The sequence below is a fragment of the Hyaena hyaena genome, unplaced genomic scaffold, assembly GCF_003009895.1.
Source record: "Hyaena hyaena isolate Hyena2069 unplaced genomic scaffold, ASM300989v1 scaffold_44, whole genome shotgun sequence".
Classification (NCBI taxonomy): Eukaryota; Metazoa; Chordata; class Mammalia; order Carnivora; family Hyaenidae; genus Hyaena; species Hyaena hyaena.
Window position 1 is genome coordinate 2,206,935 of NW_024080676.1, and position 16,668 is coordinate 2,223,602.

The following is a 16,668-nucleotide window of genomic DNA, read 5'->3' on the forward strand; positions in this document are numbered from 1 at the left end:
CATTTTATAAAGGATATTGACCCCTGTTCCTTCAGCTGTGATGTAATCTCAAGTTTCAAACTGTTTATTTGTCCCTCTGATACTGTCACATCAAATCTAGTATCTCTAAAATAAAGGTCCTAATCTGTGGGAGAGGCCTTCATTGTTCTAGACCCAGAGCTTGGAGCAGTTTCAAATTCCATACTTTTTGTTCCCATAGCTAATTTGTTACCAAGTCCTGGAGTCTCTGTCTTCTTAGTGACTTGTGGATTCACTTGTTCCTCACCATTTCCACTGGTACCATCTTAGTCCTAGATCAATAACCTCACAGCTGAATTACAACAGTATCCTAATGAGTTACCCACTTCTTCACTCTCTTCCACCCAGATCCTTGTCTCACTGCCAGTCTGAAACCTTCCTAAAGCCCTGCTTTCATTGTTATTTTGGTTCTCATAAAACACAATGATGCCATATTGCATACCATATCTCATCCAAATTATTTGGCCCTATTCCCACTTTTCCAACCTAATTTTATATGTCCCAACATGAATTGATACTCTCATCCATCTCCTCACCACCTCCCACATTTGCCAAGGGATTACTTCCTGTGTCTCCCCTGCTTCCTTTGCCTTCTCTTCTTTGTCCTCTAAACCCTCTTAACCTCCCTCAGCATGAGCTTTTGTTTCTTCCACTGCCTGTAGCTCCTCCCACCCACACCAGCCCACTTTGAAAGAGTGGATAAAGCACTGGAATAGGAGTCTGAAGATCTGAGCATGGCCATATCACTTTCTAGCTGAGCCAGTCAGATAATGTACTCAGCCTGTTTGCCTCATTTGCTAAGTAGAATATCATTACTTGCCCAGCCCGTATTACAAAGGAGTGCAGTTGGAGGACTTGGAAACCATAATGGAGGATAAAAACACTAAGTATCAAACTGTACTTAATATCACAGAGTTGAACATTCTTTCTCCTCTTCAAGATGATGTCCAACTTAGGGTCCTTTACTCCTGAGCAGTTTCACAAGGAACTGTAGGAACAGCCTAATGGATTTCAAACCTCATTTGACTCCCTCCTGCCAGCACATAATCCTCCTGTTGGTCGGTTCTCAATTGCCTGGCTGATCTGCCCATGTAGGTGGCCAAGGGTCACCAGTCTTTATCTTATGTATAATGTTGCCACCTTTCCAGTTCTGACTTTAGTTCTGATTCTCTGTGAGTATTACACTTGGTTCTGGCTGGGGAATGAGCCTGATTTTCTATGTTTCCCATGCACTACTCTCTATATTTAGCATGGTACTTTTGGCCCCTTATCTGTTCACTCAATAAGCACAATTAGTCTCTTGATGGTAATCTAATAGTAAGAGAGCCAGATGTCTTTATGTAACATGTTGACTTCTGATGTAGGGGTATGGAGCCATGTTCAGTACTGGGCATTAGAATTTGATTCTTAGGGTGTAGGTTGGGCACATGAAGCCTGGATACTACCCCAAGCACGCCATCATATAGTCCCTTTGGTCCCTTATATGAAGTCTAATACAGCTACTATATTCACTTAGAATTCTGCAAGATGCCCTCATAGGGGCTCCGTGATCCACAAAGACCCATTCCAAGTTTTAGTCTATTTGAAGGTTTGGAGCTATTCTTAATTCATAGACAGCCTGTGAAATTTGGTGCTACCTATATCATCTCCAAGAAATTGGGGTGGAGCTTTATAGAAGGGGGTTAAGGAGAAGATCTATCTATTGTCAAGGCAGGGCAGGAAATGTTGCATCATAGAAGTCCAGTCCATAGAAAATGTTCCACTGGGTTGCACAAGGTACCACAAGGTAGTATGCCAGATATAAATATAAATATATATAAAACAATGATATTCTTCTTACTACTTTTTAAAATATTTAATTTTCATTAGAATATTATTTATGTTAACATAATGAAATCATTTTAATAAATATCTCAATAGTTTTCAGTTTTGCTTTAAAATACGGTAAGTATCTCTCGTATATAACTCACATAACTGAAGCTCTTTGGAGTTCTCAATAATGTTTAAGAGAGTAAAGGAGTACAAGAGCAAAAAGTTCCCAAGCTGCAGAATTAATATATAGAATTATTAAATTTGAAATTTTAAAAAACGAGTAAGCTGACCATCAAATCTACCAACTTCTTCATGAGGTTCTGATGGTTTGAAATGCAGCTAAATAACAGTTTGTAAATGAGAAGCATCTCTAATGTGATGTCCCATTGTTAAACAACTCTAAGTCTATATAAGAGATCCAAATTATCTACCCAAGAGAGAGCAAAGGAACAATAAGCAATCCAATTGGCCTATACTCATAGGATCATATCAAGTTGTCTCTGATACTTCCTATGTATGTGTTTTAGTTCCTTTATACGTGCACTTTAGAAAAGTCAAGAATTTGATACTTTGCAGGTAAGTATGCGCATTGGTACAAACTCTGTGAAGGACGATTTGGCAGCATCTATCAATTTACAAATGAATATACTTTTTTACCCAGAAATTCCATTACAGGAACTTACTTATAGATGTATTTGCTTATTGCAAAATAACATGTAAACGTTTATTCATTGCAGCATTACTTGTAATAGCAAGGATGGAAGGAAGGAAGGAAGGAAGGAAGGGAAAGAAAGAAAGAAGGAAAGAAAGAAAGAAAGAAAGAAAGAGAAAGAAAGAAAGAAAGAAAGAAAGAAAGAAAGAAAGAAAGAAAGAAAGAAAGAAAGAAAGAAAGAGAAAGAAAGAAAGAAAGAAAAGAAAGAAAGAAAGAAAAGAAAGTAAGCAAGTTAGTCTGATGTTAAATAAGTAATGGTACTGGTAATGGGTTAAACAAGTACTGGTACTGAGAGGGAGGAAGAAATTTCCCTCTGTTCAAGATTCTTCTAGCTGGACTAATAAATAAATTTACATAAGACAGATTAACAGAAGGAAAAAACCCACAAAGTTTTATTACATGCGCACAGAGGCCCAATAATGAAACTGAGACTTAAGGAAATGACCAAGGCAGGAACTTTTTATACTTTTTAGAAATAGAGACAATAAATCTATGAGGAATTGACAGGGTAACGATAACTTTGGGGGCTTCAGTTAGTAAGGAATTCTAAACAGTATTTGGGCTGGGTTAGTAAATTAGTAAAAAATAGTAAGACTTCTTGGCTCTAAATTTCCTATCTCTGGTGATAAAGATACCTCTACTACTTGGTACTAAGAGGGTACCTTTCACATGGGACATTTAGTTCCTGCTATCAGGGGGACATAAGAAGGTCTGAATGTCCTTCTTGCACAGGCCATCTCTTAAGTAACTATTACTGAAAATATACAATATGCCAAATTGGCATATTTGGGGTGGCCTGCCCTTGGGCCTTACAATACATACATAAAATAAAATATAATACAATAAAACTAAACTAAGGAAGGTCAAGGAAGCTTTCCACATATTAGTGTGGAATAATCTTCAAGATCATTAAGTGAAAAAGCAAGATTCAGAGAGCAGTACAGCATAGTATGTATTCATTCATATAAAAGGAAGGTAAACAATATTCCAAGAGGATACACAACTGGTGACATTGGTTGCCTGTAGGGAGAAGAATTTTAAAGCTGAAAGACAAGGTAGGAAGATTTTTCACTAAACTCCCTTTTATAGCTTTAAATTTTTGAACCATGTATAAATGTAACCTAGTCAAAAAAAAAAAACAAAATAAAAAATAAACTGATGGAATAAAACCAAGAAGACTTGACAGAGAGGAAGGGAGAAAAGAAAGAGGGGGTAAAAGAGAAATACACATGTATACATACATACACAGAGAAATGTTTACTGCCATCACCTTGGCTCACCATCACTGACTTCATCCAGCCCACAGATCAGATTTAAATAACCACATGCTCCATGATTGAAGAAAATGCAAAAAGAAAACCTGAATTTCAGCTTTTAAATAGAAATATATCCTCCAAGATCCCAGAAGCACTGCCCAGCCCTGAGCCAAACATTTGGCTTTCCGTAGCACTAAAACCATTTTTACTTGGAAAGGAAACTGATGTTGACTGAATATGTCCCATCAAGGCCAGGAACTTCTTGATCATTGCCAGTCCTTGCCAACTTTGGGAGATGAATTAAATAGGAAACTGAAGTTCAAAGAAGTTGAATAGGGTCATCTACCTAGTAAATTCTAGTGCCCTCACTAGTAAATGATGAAGTTGGCTCCTACCCTACATCTGCCTGACCACTAAGACTTGATCTTTCCAATATTCCATGTCACCTCCTTAGCTGGGGTAGAATGCATGATAGGGAGTCACTTGGCATTTGTTACTGTAATGAAAAGATTGTTTCATGACTTTGGGATTTTTAGGTATGTATGCCCTCTTCCTTTCTCCTTTCTTGCTAGTGTAGCAAGAGTTGGATCTGAAAGAATAGAAGATGATGACAACACTGCTTATACTTTAGCTTTATTTCTTTCAACCTGTTAATCACTATTTATTGAGCAGTAGCCTTATACAATCACAATCAATGCAGGGAAACATCAAATATCAAGTGTTGTCAAATATTGCTTTGAAAATGGTCAAAACTAGATGTGAACATGACATACACACACTATATAATCAGTACACATGGGATACAATGAGAACCTTGAAATGAGACAGCCCCCTGAAGTCACAAACCAAGGAAGAAGAAAGTGGTGCAAGGTCATCTAAATATACAGAACTGAATTCTGGGCCAGTCATATTTAGCCATAACTTCCCTAGATGTTCAAAGAACACTTCTTAGGGTGCAATGTACCAATCAGAAGAAGGGTTGGCCAGCCTTGGAAGTAGGAAAGCAGGGTGGCTGTGTCAGGTATGTTTCTGTTGTAGAGATACACTGGACCAAGATGGTGAGTTCCCAGTTTTTCTCAAAAGTACTTCTAAAATTCATAAGTAGAGTCTAGAGGTATAATCACAGAGGCACTGCCACAATCTGGAACTATAACCACAACACAATAACCACTGCCCTTTGTTGTATCCTTCATGTATCAGCCACTGTCCTAATTGCTTTTTGTGCAGTTAACTGCCAGTGACTTGTCCACTTGCTAATAAGTGGCAGAACTTGGATTTTAAGACCTTGGTCTGTCAAACTCCAAGCTTACGCTCTGGACTCTGCAATTCTATTGCTCACCCTAAGCCTGAAGCCACGCTTAAAAAAAAAGTCCTGGGTTTTATGTGCCCCCTGACACACTTCAGAGTAGCCCAAGAGACTCTTCAGTTCCATTTTAAGAAACATGGCCAATGATTAAGCAGTGGAGTCCTCATGTTACTGAATACTATAACAATTAAATCACACCCCTTACTCTTTGTATTTCCATGTTATCAGTGTCTGTACAATTATAATTTTGCTTCTCATATACTTTAATGGAAGAGGATAATGGAATATGCAAAAGATTAAGCTCTTGGTTCCCCAAACTGTTAAATTCTCATTGTATATTAGTAAACTTGGCATTGCTCCACATATAGGTCTCCATGTACTTGGTTATTGTGACTCTTCCCAGAGAGATATATTACATTCCCAGTGTCCATCATCCCCTTTCTTCTAAGGTACTACCCCTGTGTTACTCAGGGTAATTATGCTAGTTAGTATAACAAGCAACCCCCAAATCTCAGAGATATACCAATAAAGTTTTATTTCTTAATTATATCACAGTCTGATTACGTTGTAAGTTATAAGGTCTCTATAGTCTCTCCTGTTAAGCGGTGACTCAGGCTTTCAGGCTCCTTCCATCCTAAAGTTCTAACCTCTTAAACATGTAGCCTCCAAGCTTGTTGCAGATTTTATGACCACATAGACTTGCATAAGCAGAATATCGCTTCCACTTACATTTTATTGACCTTAATCTAACTTAAAGTTAGAAAAGTAGGAAACAAGGTTTTCATTTGATTCCAGGAAGAGTAAAAGAAAACAGCATTTGGAGAACATATCACATTGTCTCTGCCAAAACCCCATCTCTTCAGAGAACCACCTAAACCTAATTCCATATACTTCTAGTGGATCTGGAAATAGAGAATCCCACCACCAATGGCCCAAGAACTGGGTGGGCCCATGACCTGAATGCAACAAAGTCAAGTTTCTTTCTACTGATCATTTGAACACTGAGCAGAGAGACGCACATGAGCAGAAGCCACAGAGCTTGCATTGTCTGCCCGCAGTGCCCAGTGAGGTGGGCCTTGGGTGCTGGCTGCCAAGAGTTGTCCAGCTCTTTTGTCAAATCTGTGAACTCACTCCTATCATTCCAATTAATCTCCCATTTGTGACTAAAGTAGAATCATTTATATTCTACAATCATATATTGTACCCAAAATACCTTAGTTAATACCCAGTGTTTCCTATGTATATGCTGACCAACCGGATTCTCATTTCTTCATGATTCAGCTCTGAACTGTAATAATTTCCTGAGATGGTGCTTCCCCTTGGCACCATCTTTTCCAGATGACGCCACTCTACCTCATTACATGCTGTCTTTGATCTTCTATGAACATGAAAAAAGCAATTAACAATACAAAGCAGATGCTTAAGGCCAAATAAGCGATAAAGACAACATAACATCCTCAACAGGGATATCAAGTGGGCAACGGAATCATATCCAGGAGTGATCTCCAAAGAAAGTTCCTAGACAATAGTTTGTCAACCTTTTCTTTTTCACAGACAAAAATCAAGATTCTACAACAGTGCAATCCAGTAGAAATATAATGCAAACTACATAGGTGTTATGGACCAACTATGTCCCTCCAAAATTTATGTTGAAGCCCTAACCCCCAGTATGATGGTATTAAGAGGGGGGCCTTTGGGAGGTAATTGGGTTTAGAAGAGGTCATGAAGATAGGGTCCCTATTATGGGATTAGTGTCCTTGTAAGAAGAGGAAGAGACCAGAGCCTCTCTCTGTCTTTACCATGTATGGTGCTCTACCAGCACCTTGATCATGGATTTCCTGGCTTCCAGAACTGTGAGAAATAAACATCAGTTGTTTAAGCCACCCAGTCAATGGTATTTTGTCATAGCAGATTTTGCTAAGACAATATAAAATTCTGAAATTTTTGATGGCCTTATTAAAAAATAAAAAAGAAATAGGTGAAATTAATTTTTAATATGTATTTGATTTACCCAATATATCCAAAATACACATTTCAACATGTAAGCAATATAAAAAAAATATTAGTGAGATATTATACATTCTTTTTGTCAAACAAAGGCTTTGAAGTCTGGGGTATATTTTATAGTGTCAGTACATCTCAGCTGAGACCAGCACATTTCAGGTGCTCAATGGACACTTATAGCTAGGAGTTACCATGTTTGATAGCCCAGTTCTAGAAAATGTTGTGAGTAAAGGAGAATTATAATAACAGCCACCACTTCTGTAGCCTGCCATGTGCTAGCACATGTCAAAGCTCTTACATATTCCTCTCATTTCTTCCTTGGAATAACTTTATGAGATTGATGTTATTTTCTCTATTTTACAGATGAGAAAGATAAGACTCAGAATGTTTAAGAGATTTGTTTAAAGTCACACAGCCAGCAAAGGACAGAGGATGGAGCAGGCACACATGGGCCTATTAGACCCAAAGCACTTTCTTTTTAATTTTTTTTTTTTTTTTATTATTTGAGAGAAAGAGAGCATGTGTGTGTAAGTGGGAGAGGGGAGAAAGAGAGAGAGAGAAAGAGAGAATCTTAAGCAGGCTCTATGCTCAGTGCAGAGTCCATTGAGGGGCTTGATCCCACAACCCTGGTATCATGACCAGAGTTGAAATCAAGAGTCAGAGGCTCAACCGACTGAGCAACCCAGGTGCTCTTGAACTAAAGCCCTTTCTAACTGATCTCATGCTTTCTCTTTACAGATACAAGGAGATGAATCGGTGTGGACTTTACCCCAAAGGTTTGGAAGCAGGGCAGGGCCCAAACAAAGCTCAGAGGAAGAACACTAATATCACCAGTATCACCAGTAAGATGGGCAACAAACCAGCCATTCTCTGGGAAGGCAAGAGGCACCTACTGTGCAAATGAGAGAAGCAGAAACAAGGTACTCATCAGTTTTCCCAGCCAAAAAATTCTGAGAAGCAAAAGGCAGGAAGTAAACTAGGTGAAAACAAAAGGAATGCTACACTAACCGGAAAGAGATAAGTGAGTTTGAACATTAACAAAGGGCAGATCTGATGATGTAAAACAGTCATAACCTTGGCAGATAAACATGTACTTTCAATAAAGTGAGTGGAAGTGGGTGCCACAGGTCCCACCTGTAAGGTTACCTGCGGGAGGAGGAGTAACAGGAGCCTGGAGTTGGGGGTCACCGAGGTCAACTTGGAAACAAGTCAGAAGAAGACCCAAAGTCACAACAGAGGAGACAGGAATGTGCAACCATCCAAGGTGTGCTGTGAGGATCTCCCATTGTGGCAGAATCCACATGGGCGACCAGGGCAGACACACCTGCTCATATGTGCTCAGCTTGGATTAACCCTAAAAGCTAGAGTTCATATAAATAGGCTTCAGTGAAATGAGAACATTATGTTAAATTTAGCATATGCTTACATTATACCTTTTCTATATTTAGAGTTTAAATATCTTTTATGTATGGAATGATGGTAATAGTAGATGGCCACTGTTTGGATGGCTTTGTCTGTCCTTTTTTTTTTTTTTTTTTTTTTTTTTTTTTTTTTTTTTTTTTTTTTTTTTTTTTTTTTGTTTTTTTTTTTTTTTCTTTTTTTTTTTTTTTTTTTTTTTTATTTTTTNTTTTAAAAATTTAGTGTATATAAAATTTTAAAAATCGCTGGTTAAGAGTCCTTCATCTCTCATACATACTGGATTTTGCTTCTCCTTGGTATAGTTTTTTTTTTTTAATGTTTTTATTTATTTCTAGGAGAGAGAGAGACAGCGTGAGCAGGGGAGGGTCAGAGAGAGAGGGAGACACAGACTCTGAAACAGGCTCCAGGCTCTAAGCTGGCAGTCAGCACAGAGCCCGACGCGGGGCTCGAACCCACAAACCGCGAGATCATGACCTAAGCGAAAGTCGGACACTTAACCGACTAAACCACCCAGGCGCCCCATATCCTTGGTATAGTTTTAACTACTCACTCTATCCTAGCTCCAAGCCCTCAGCACATAAATATGCTTAAATTTCTTCTAATTAAATCAAATTAATTGAAACTTTCCTTAAACTCTCTTCCCCTCCCCTCTAGATAAACCCTGGCACCTCTTTCTTCTTTAACTACCACTCTTTTCTCAGTCCTTCAAGTGTTCTTCCCCCAATTTCTCACACTGGCAATTGAATATTGAACAATAATACAACAGTTTCTCCACTAAAATAAAGATTAATTAAAATATATTATTCAATTTTAAAGTTTTCCCTTCTGGTTGAATTGTTATTAAAATAGGACTGCCTACTTCCTATTTAATCACCTTGGGAGGATCTAGTAGTTCAGCTATGTTACATGATAAATGTTAAAAAGCCATGTATTAAACTGGTTTTCAAGTAAGCATTGTTTTTCTTTTATCATTTTTATTTTGACATAAATTATAGAATTACAAAAGCATTGTAAGAACTGTACAAATTCCCATTAGCTTTCATCCAAATTCCCCAAGAGTGAACATTGGAGTGTAAGTTACAGACATGATGCCATTTAGGCCTTGTATTATTCAAGGTTCTCCAGAGAACAAACCAATAGGAGATATATATACACATCTTAAGAGGGGGAATTACTTTAAGGAATTGGCTCCTGCAGTTCTGGGGGCTGTAAAGTCTAAAATTTATAGAGCAGGCTGGCAGGCTGAAAATTTAGGTAACAATTGATGTTGATGTTGTCCTAAATCTGAATTCCTCAGGGGAGCAGGCTGGAAATTTCTGTGTTAAATTTATTTAACACAGACTTCCTATGTTGCAGTCTTGAGGAGAATTCCTTCTTCTCTGGGAAACCTAAATCTTTGCTCTCAAGATATTCAACTGATTGGGCGAGGCCCTTATTATGGATGATAATCTTGTTTACTCAAAGTCTACTGATTTAAATCACATCTTAAAAATATCTTCATACCAACATCCAGACAGTGTTTGACCAAAAAACTGGGTATGACAGTCTATCTGGGTTGATACATTAAATCAAACATCACACCCCTAAAATGGCCCTTTCAAAAGGCTGCCCAGGAGCTTGGGCTATGATTTTTCAGCAAAGACAGTAGTAGTATTTCAAACAGAAAAGCTTTTAAAATTCAGAAATCACTTCCAGGAAAGTGACTTTAATGAAGTGGATTAATAGTTCTCATTATCACAGAATGTTGATTTGGACATGTGCCTCCACTACACTTTAGGTGAAAAAAGAATTCTCAAAATACCTTAGAGGCTTTAGGCTCAGGACACCCTTGGCTTAGAGTTCAATTTTACCAGTAGATGTCGCTATAGTCAGACATTATTTTAGAAAAAATAAAAAAGTAACCTCTAGTGTTTAAAGGATAAGGGGCTGGAGGTACAAACTCTTCTATATCTAAACATGTGCTCTTCTTTTTAAGAAAACACAGTAGGCATCTAATAGTCATTTGCTGAGTGAATTAATGAACAATCAATGCATATTAACTATTCTGTCTTGAAATTTTTGTGATTTGTTATGCTCTGATAGGTGAAGGAAGCAGAATTTGCCACCCCAAGATGTGCATCTTTGGTAGAAGGATTATTTTAGACTGATTATTTTTAAGAAATTACAGATTCAGGAAAAGCTCTTTACCCTCCTTTCAACTGCCTAAATTTACACTGGAAAAGAGGCTTGTACTGGGAAGAGAGCTATTTACCAGAGATACCTTTTTACCTAACAAATTTATCTGAAAAACAGGCCAAGCTTTGTTCTCCAAACATCTCCTGACCTTCCTGTGAATGGCCTTCCTTCTCTCTGTACTCTCAAACTTCTACCCCTTTCCTTAGCTCAAGTCTGCAATTTCCTGATCCCACTAGTGAGGTCATCTGCATAAGACCTCTGGACTTGCCCTAAGGGAAGGTAACCTTGCCTGAAATAACTCAGTTTTGTAACTTCCTTGTCAAATTCTCCTTTTGCCTATAAAAACTTTCCATCTTGAACAACTCACAACTCCTTTTTACTTGCTAAATAAGATGCTGCTGATTCATTCAATAAAGCCAGTTAGATCTTTAGATATACTCAGTTAAATTCTTTTTTTAAATATTTTTAAAATGTTTTATTTATTTCTAGGAGAGAGAGAGAGAGACAGCGTGAGCAGGGGAGGGTCAGAGAGAGAGGGAGACACAGACTCTGAAACAGGCTCCAGGCTCTGAGCTGGCAGTCAGCACAAAGCCCGACGCGGGGCTCCAACCCACGAACCGTGAGATCATGACCTAAGCGAAAGTCGGACGCTTAACCGACTAAGCCACCCAGGCGCCCCTCAGTTAAATTCTTTTAATAGAAGAAAAGAAAACTTTTCAACCACTACCTAGGAATGTCCAAGGGAAAGCTTTGGAATTTGCAGAATAAAACTGTTCTGGAAGATACAAGCAGACATATTTAGAAGAAAACAATTTGTCTAGAGTCCATTCATGAGAAGGAGCTTGAGAATTTAAGCAATTTTATTTCACAGTCATTAAATGCACCCACCCCAAGTCCACTCAGTTCTAAAGAGAGAGACGTGGGAACATAGAGCACCTTGAGAAAGTGAAGCACAGGCCACCTGTTCTGTTCTCCATCCATGAGATGGGGAAGGGGTGGCTCTTCCTAGCACCAGACACAGACAAGTTCTAAAGTCTGGGAGAAGCAGCCAAGAAACAAATCCCACTAATTCTCCTTCAACACCCAAACCTTTTTTTTTTTTTTTTTTTTTGGCTGAGGTTTGCCTATATAAAACAAAGAGATTAGGGGAACAGTTTGCAAAGCTAGCAAATTATAATTATTCAGAGGTTTGCTACTGATTTCATATGAGAATATGAATTATATCCATTTTGAATTCTTGCTAAGTAGCACATTCTGTGCCAAGTCCCTTATCTGATTTAATCCTCCCCAAGGCTCTATAAGGCAGGAATTTTTATCATCCTAGCTTTTAGAGATGAACTATTTGAAAAATAGCAGGTGGGGAGTGAGGGGTTAAACAGCCTGTCCAGGACCACCCAGTTAGTGGTAGAACCAGATTCAAACCCAGCCTGGGTGAAGCACTCTGCCATACCCTCTTAGGTCATTATTCCCAGGCACCAGGCTCGAGACAGGATCTGACCACAGATAAAATCTGAACTCGATGTTAAGTTCATTTTGTCCCGTTCGCTTAAAAAAAACTTAATTATTGAACTTTGCCTCTGAAGAAGGCACTCTGCTTTGTGCTAGAAGAAGGGAAATATAAAGGCAAGAAGCAAAGTGCCTTTAGATCTTATAATTGAGTGGCAATAGGAAGGAGGGAGGTGTGGAGATGAGGAGTTACTTGAATGAGGAAGGTTACCCAGCCTGCCTTCTCCACACAGCTTAGGCAGGTTTGGGGAAACTTGAGATTTAGAGCAGCTGCTGTGAGGAATGTGTTAGGTTAAATAGTATGTCTGGAGAAAAAAGGGATATTTCAGGATCTTTCTTTCCACTCCTTAGAATTAGTTGAGCTTATTTTCTCAGATTTTCCAAAATAAGGTTCACCTCTAGCTATAGCACCAGTTCATAGAATTTCTGTATGAATTTAGTCTTGTCTCTTGGAAGTTTGTCAGCAGTTAATTTTTTTAATTCAGCCCCTATTAGTTTTAAGATTTTTTTTTAAGTTTTACTTATTTATTTTGAGAGAGAAAGTGGGGAGAGAGAGAGGGGGAGAGAGAGCACAGAACCTGAGGCAGGGCTTGATCTCACAAATCGTGAGATCACAACCTGAGCTGAAATCAAGAGTCGGACACTCAACCGACTGAACCACCCAGGCATCCCAGCACTTAAATTTTTTTTTATCACAAAAAATAGATAACTGATAGTTCTACATTAAGGTGGAGGCTTCCTTGAAATGCTTACTTGATTTTCACTGTTAATTATGTATTCAACTTTTTTTTTTCGTAATGTCACCTCACTTCTGGAGTAAGAAAACAACCAAGTAAGAAATGGTCTTAAAACCGCAAGTTGAAATCATAAGACAAACTTAATATTTAGGGACATCTGTATTTGTTAGTATCTTCAAGGTACATGGGTTGTAGTACCCTAATCCTTATGTTTGGAACAATATTATCTGCCTGTTTTGTGTTTCTTTCTAAATGTGTACACATTTTCTGGCTCCACCAGGATGTTTTCATTTCTGCCTCTATTCCACTTAAAAATAGTTTGTTATCTCATTGCATTTTATGTTTAGAAATCTCTTTGAGATATTCCATCCTGCTTCTAGCAGGGGAGGTAAATCTGATTGAGTGTTAATTGCTAAAGGAATTTCTTCAGACTCCAATCTTCCCTCATGCACTTTGCTTCAGAGTAGGTAGAAAATGTTGCTCTGAAGAAATTACAAGATAAAAATCTCTAAATCAAGGCTTAATAACCAAGTTTGTAACCAATATATTTTTCCAGAGTAGCCTTCAAAAAGTGTATGTTGGTTTTTAAACCCCTAAGCAAGGGAAAACTACCCAAACAGGAAACACAAATGGCTAATAAATATATGAAAATATTTAAACTTTTCTACAAATAAAGATAAGCACATTAACACAGCAATGAGTTCTTTTCATTTTAAGTAAGAGTCTTTGTTTTTGTTTTAATAATACTCAATATTGGCAAGAGAGTGCAAATTGCCAGATGGCACTATGGTTGGCAGTATAAACTGTAAAATCTTTCTGAAAATAAATTTGCAATATATGTCGTACCCTGTGGCCCAGTAGCTCCATTTCTAGGACTTTCTCCTAAGACAACAATCTGAACACAGAAAAAAGAAACTTTAAAGATAATCTTTTTATAATTTATAATAATAAAATGTAAAGAACCATTCCCCTATTAAAGTATAGTAGGGTTGTTTTTTTTTAATGTTTTATTTATTTCTGAGAGAGGGACAGCATGAGCAGGGGAGGGTCAGAGAAAGAGGGAGACACAGAATCTGAAACAGATTTCAGGCTCTGAGCTAGCTGTCAGCACAGAGCCCGATGCAGGGCTCGAACCCACGAACCCTGAGATCATGACCTGAGCCGAAGTCAGACGCTTAACCGACTGAGCCACCCAGGTGCCCCTATTAGGTTTTTGTTTTAAAGCTATCCATAGATAAAAGGGTCTTAAGTATCCATTTACAATTATGTTTATAAAGATAGAAGTAAAGGAAAATAATTGTGATATGACATTAAATGGAAAAGGCAGAATAAAGATGTATAAGCAAATATATATATATAACATCTATAAAGTATATATAAAACATCCTCTTGTAAAATAACCAGAGGATCTGTGAGGTTCCAAGTATGATTTTGTAAAGTGAAGAGAGTAGTTCAGTACCTTACCAGTGCATTGTCATCACACATGTCATTACTCTCTGGAAACTATAAAATGATGTCAGTGACACTTAACCACTTGTATTAGCTCAGATTCCCTAGAAGCAGAGCTTGAGATAGGAATTCAGGTTTATATGATTTACCAAGGGTGTGCTCTTAAGAAAAAGTGCATGAAAACTGAGAGAAACAGACTAGGAAGAGAAAGAAGCAAGGTTTCAGGTAAAGTCTAGTCCTAGCCTGATCCTGGGGTGCTCTGAAGCATAAATCATATCATAACATTATTGTTGGTTCCCATTCCCAGAGCAGTTCTGAGGGTCGGAGGTGGGGAGAGAAGGGTGGAGTCTGTGAGCCATGAACAGCCAAGTTCAAAGCAGCAGGGATCTGCACTGGTCCTGTTGTGTCAACTAAGCCATCTAGGTCCCTTGTGCAGATTCAGTGAGGTCACTGTGTGGTCCTATGAGAACCATCAAGGAACTCAGCTTTTTATTCTCTTAATGTTAACTAGCTACTGATTTTCAAAGACCACACCTACATTTAATTATGTGACATGGAAACTCAGTTTAGAGAGCATCCCTTTCCTGGGCATGGGCACCACCCACTGTTTCTGCAAGCTTTGGTCACCTGCTTCCCTTTTGGTTGCAGATATGGTGGTGGGGGTGGGGGTGGGGGTGTGGGGGGGGTGGCAGGGGGGGCAGGAGTGAGGAGATGGGTTTGAGCCCCTCTCTATCAGGTAAGTGGCAATTTCTCTGGACTCTGTTTTTCTGTTGGGTACAATAAAATAATTGCATTAAATCAATAAAGTGTCCTTAATCTGAACCTAGACATCCCCAGGAATTGTATCCAAAATTCAGCATTCCATGCAATGTTTGGGGATGAGGGTACCTAACTTTCATCAGATTCTTTAAGGAGACTTTCAGCTGACTTCCAAACTTTCTTCCACTCCAGCACTCTGATTTTGAGTGTGCGAAGAGACTTGGGTCAAAAGAAGAAATCAAGCCTTGAATTTTTTGCCCTGGTTTTATAAATATCTTAGGTTAACAGAAGGATTCTTTGTTCTCACTTTCCCTCAACCCCCATTCAGATTTAGGAAAATTAAATGCAGGCTCCCAAGACACATCAAATAGCTTTCAAGGCTACATTTTTGATGCCCCCAAGCCCTGTGAGAGGTGGGCGCTTCTTAATTTTACAGAGGAAGAAATGGAAGTGCCTGGGAAGCAACTCATCCAAAGTCCAACAGCACCCTCTTGTGGTATGGGTGCAGGGTGGCAAAGGCTTGTGGAATCCAGGGGCTTTCAAATGTCCTGGGGAACACACTGTGAAGAAATTTTATTAAAAAAATATATACATATACTTTTTCTTCTCCAACTTTATTAAAGATGATACTTTAAAAATTCAGCAACATGGATGTGTTAAATATAAGGGGAAGACTCAACTCCCCAATTTACCTTCCCAGGTGCTACAAAGTATAGCAATTCTTTTTTTATATACATAGATTTGTTTGATTTTTACAAAAATGGAATTATATTACACACCCAGCCCTGAAACTTCTGTCCAGACAATATATAATGAGAATTTTCCATGTCAGAACATGAAGGTGCACCTCATTCATTTGAAAACTATACTCAAAACAACTTATATGTATTAAAGATCCCTAACATGTTCATTTGAATCTCCACATTAAATTGTGAACGATGAAGCTTTTACCATGGAGAAATTATTTGAAATTCTCATAAACTACTTATGGAAGTTGAAGGTCTGCACTGTTAAAAAAAATTTCAGGAATTGTTCAGCACCACTCACATGAAACTGCACAAGAAAGCATGCACCCACAGCCCCAGGGAGCTGCCCTCTATTTAAATGTTGACAAAGTTCAAGTCCGTCTGCAAGATGCTCATCACATCATAATTATAAACTGTGTAATAGCAAGTGAACAAATCAGCTGCCTTATCATGGTTTTACTGTATTATACAGTTTAGCTCTTACAATTTTGGTATCCTGCCTGTCTAACCAAATATACTGGTAATAGAATTTTTACACATTTTGGACATTTATAGTTTAGCTTTTAATTAAAAATGTTTTTAATGTTTACTTATATTTTTGAGAGAAAGAGAGAGAGAGCGAGCACAAGCGGGGAAGGGGCATAGAGAGAGGGAGACACAGAATCCAAAGCAGGCTCCAGGCTCTGAGCTTTCAGCCCAGAGCCCAACATGGGGCTCGAACTCACGAGCCATGAGATCATGACCTGAGTCGAAGTTGGGCATTTATCGA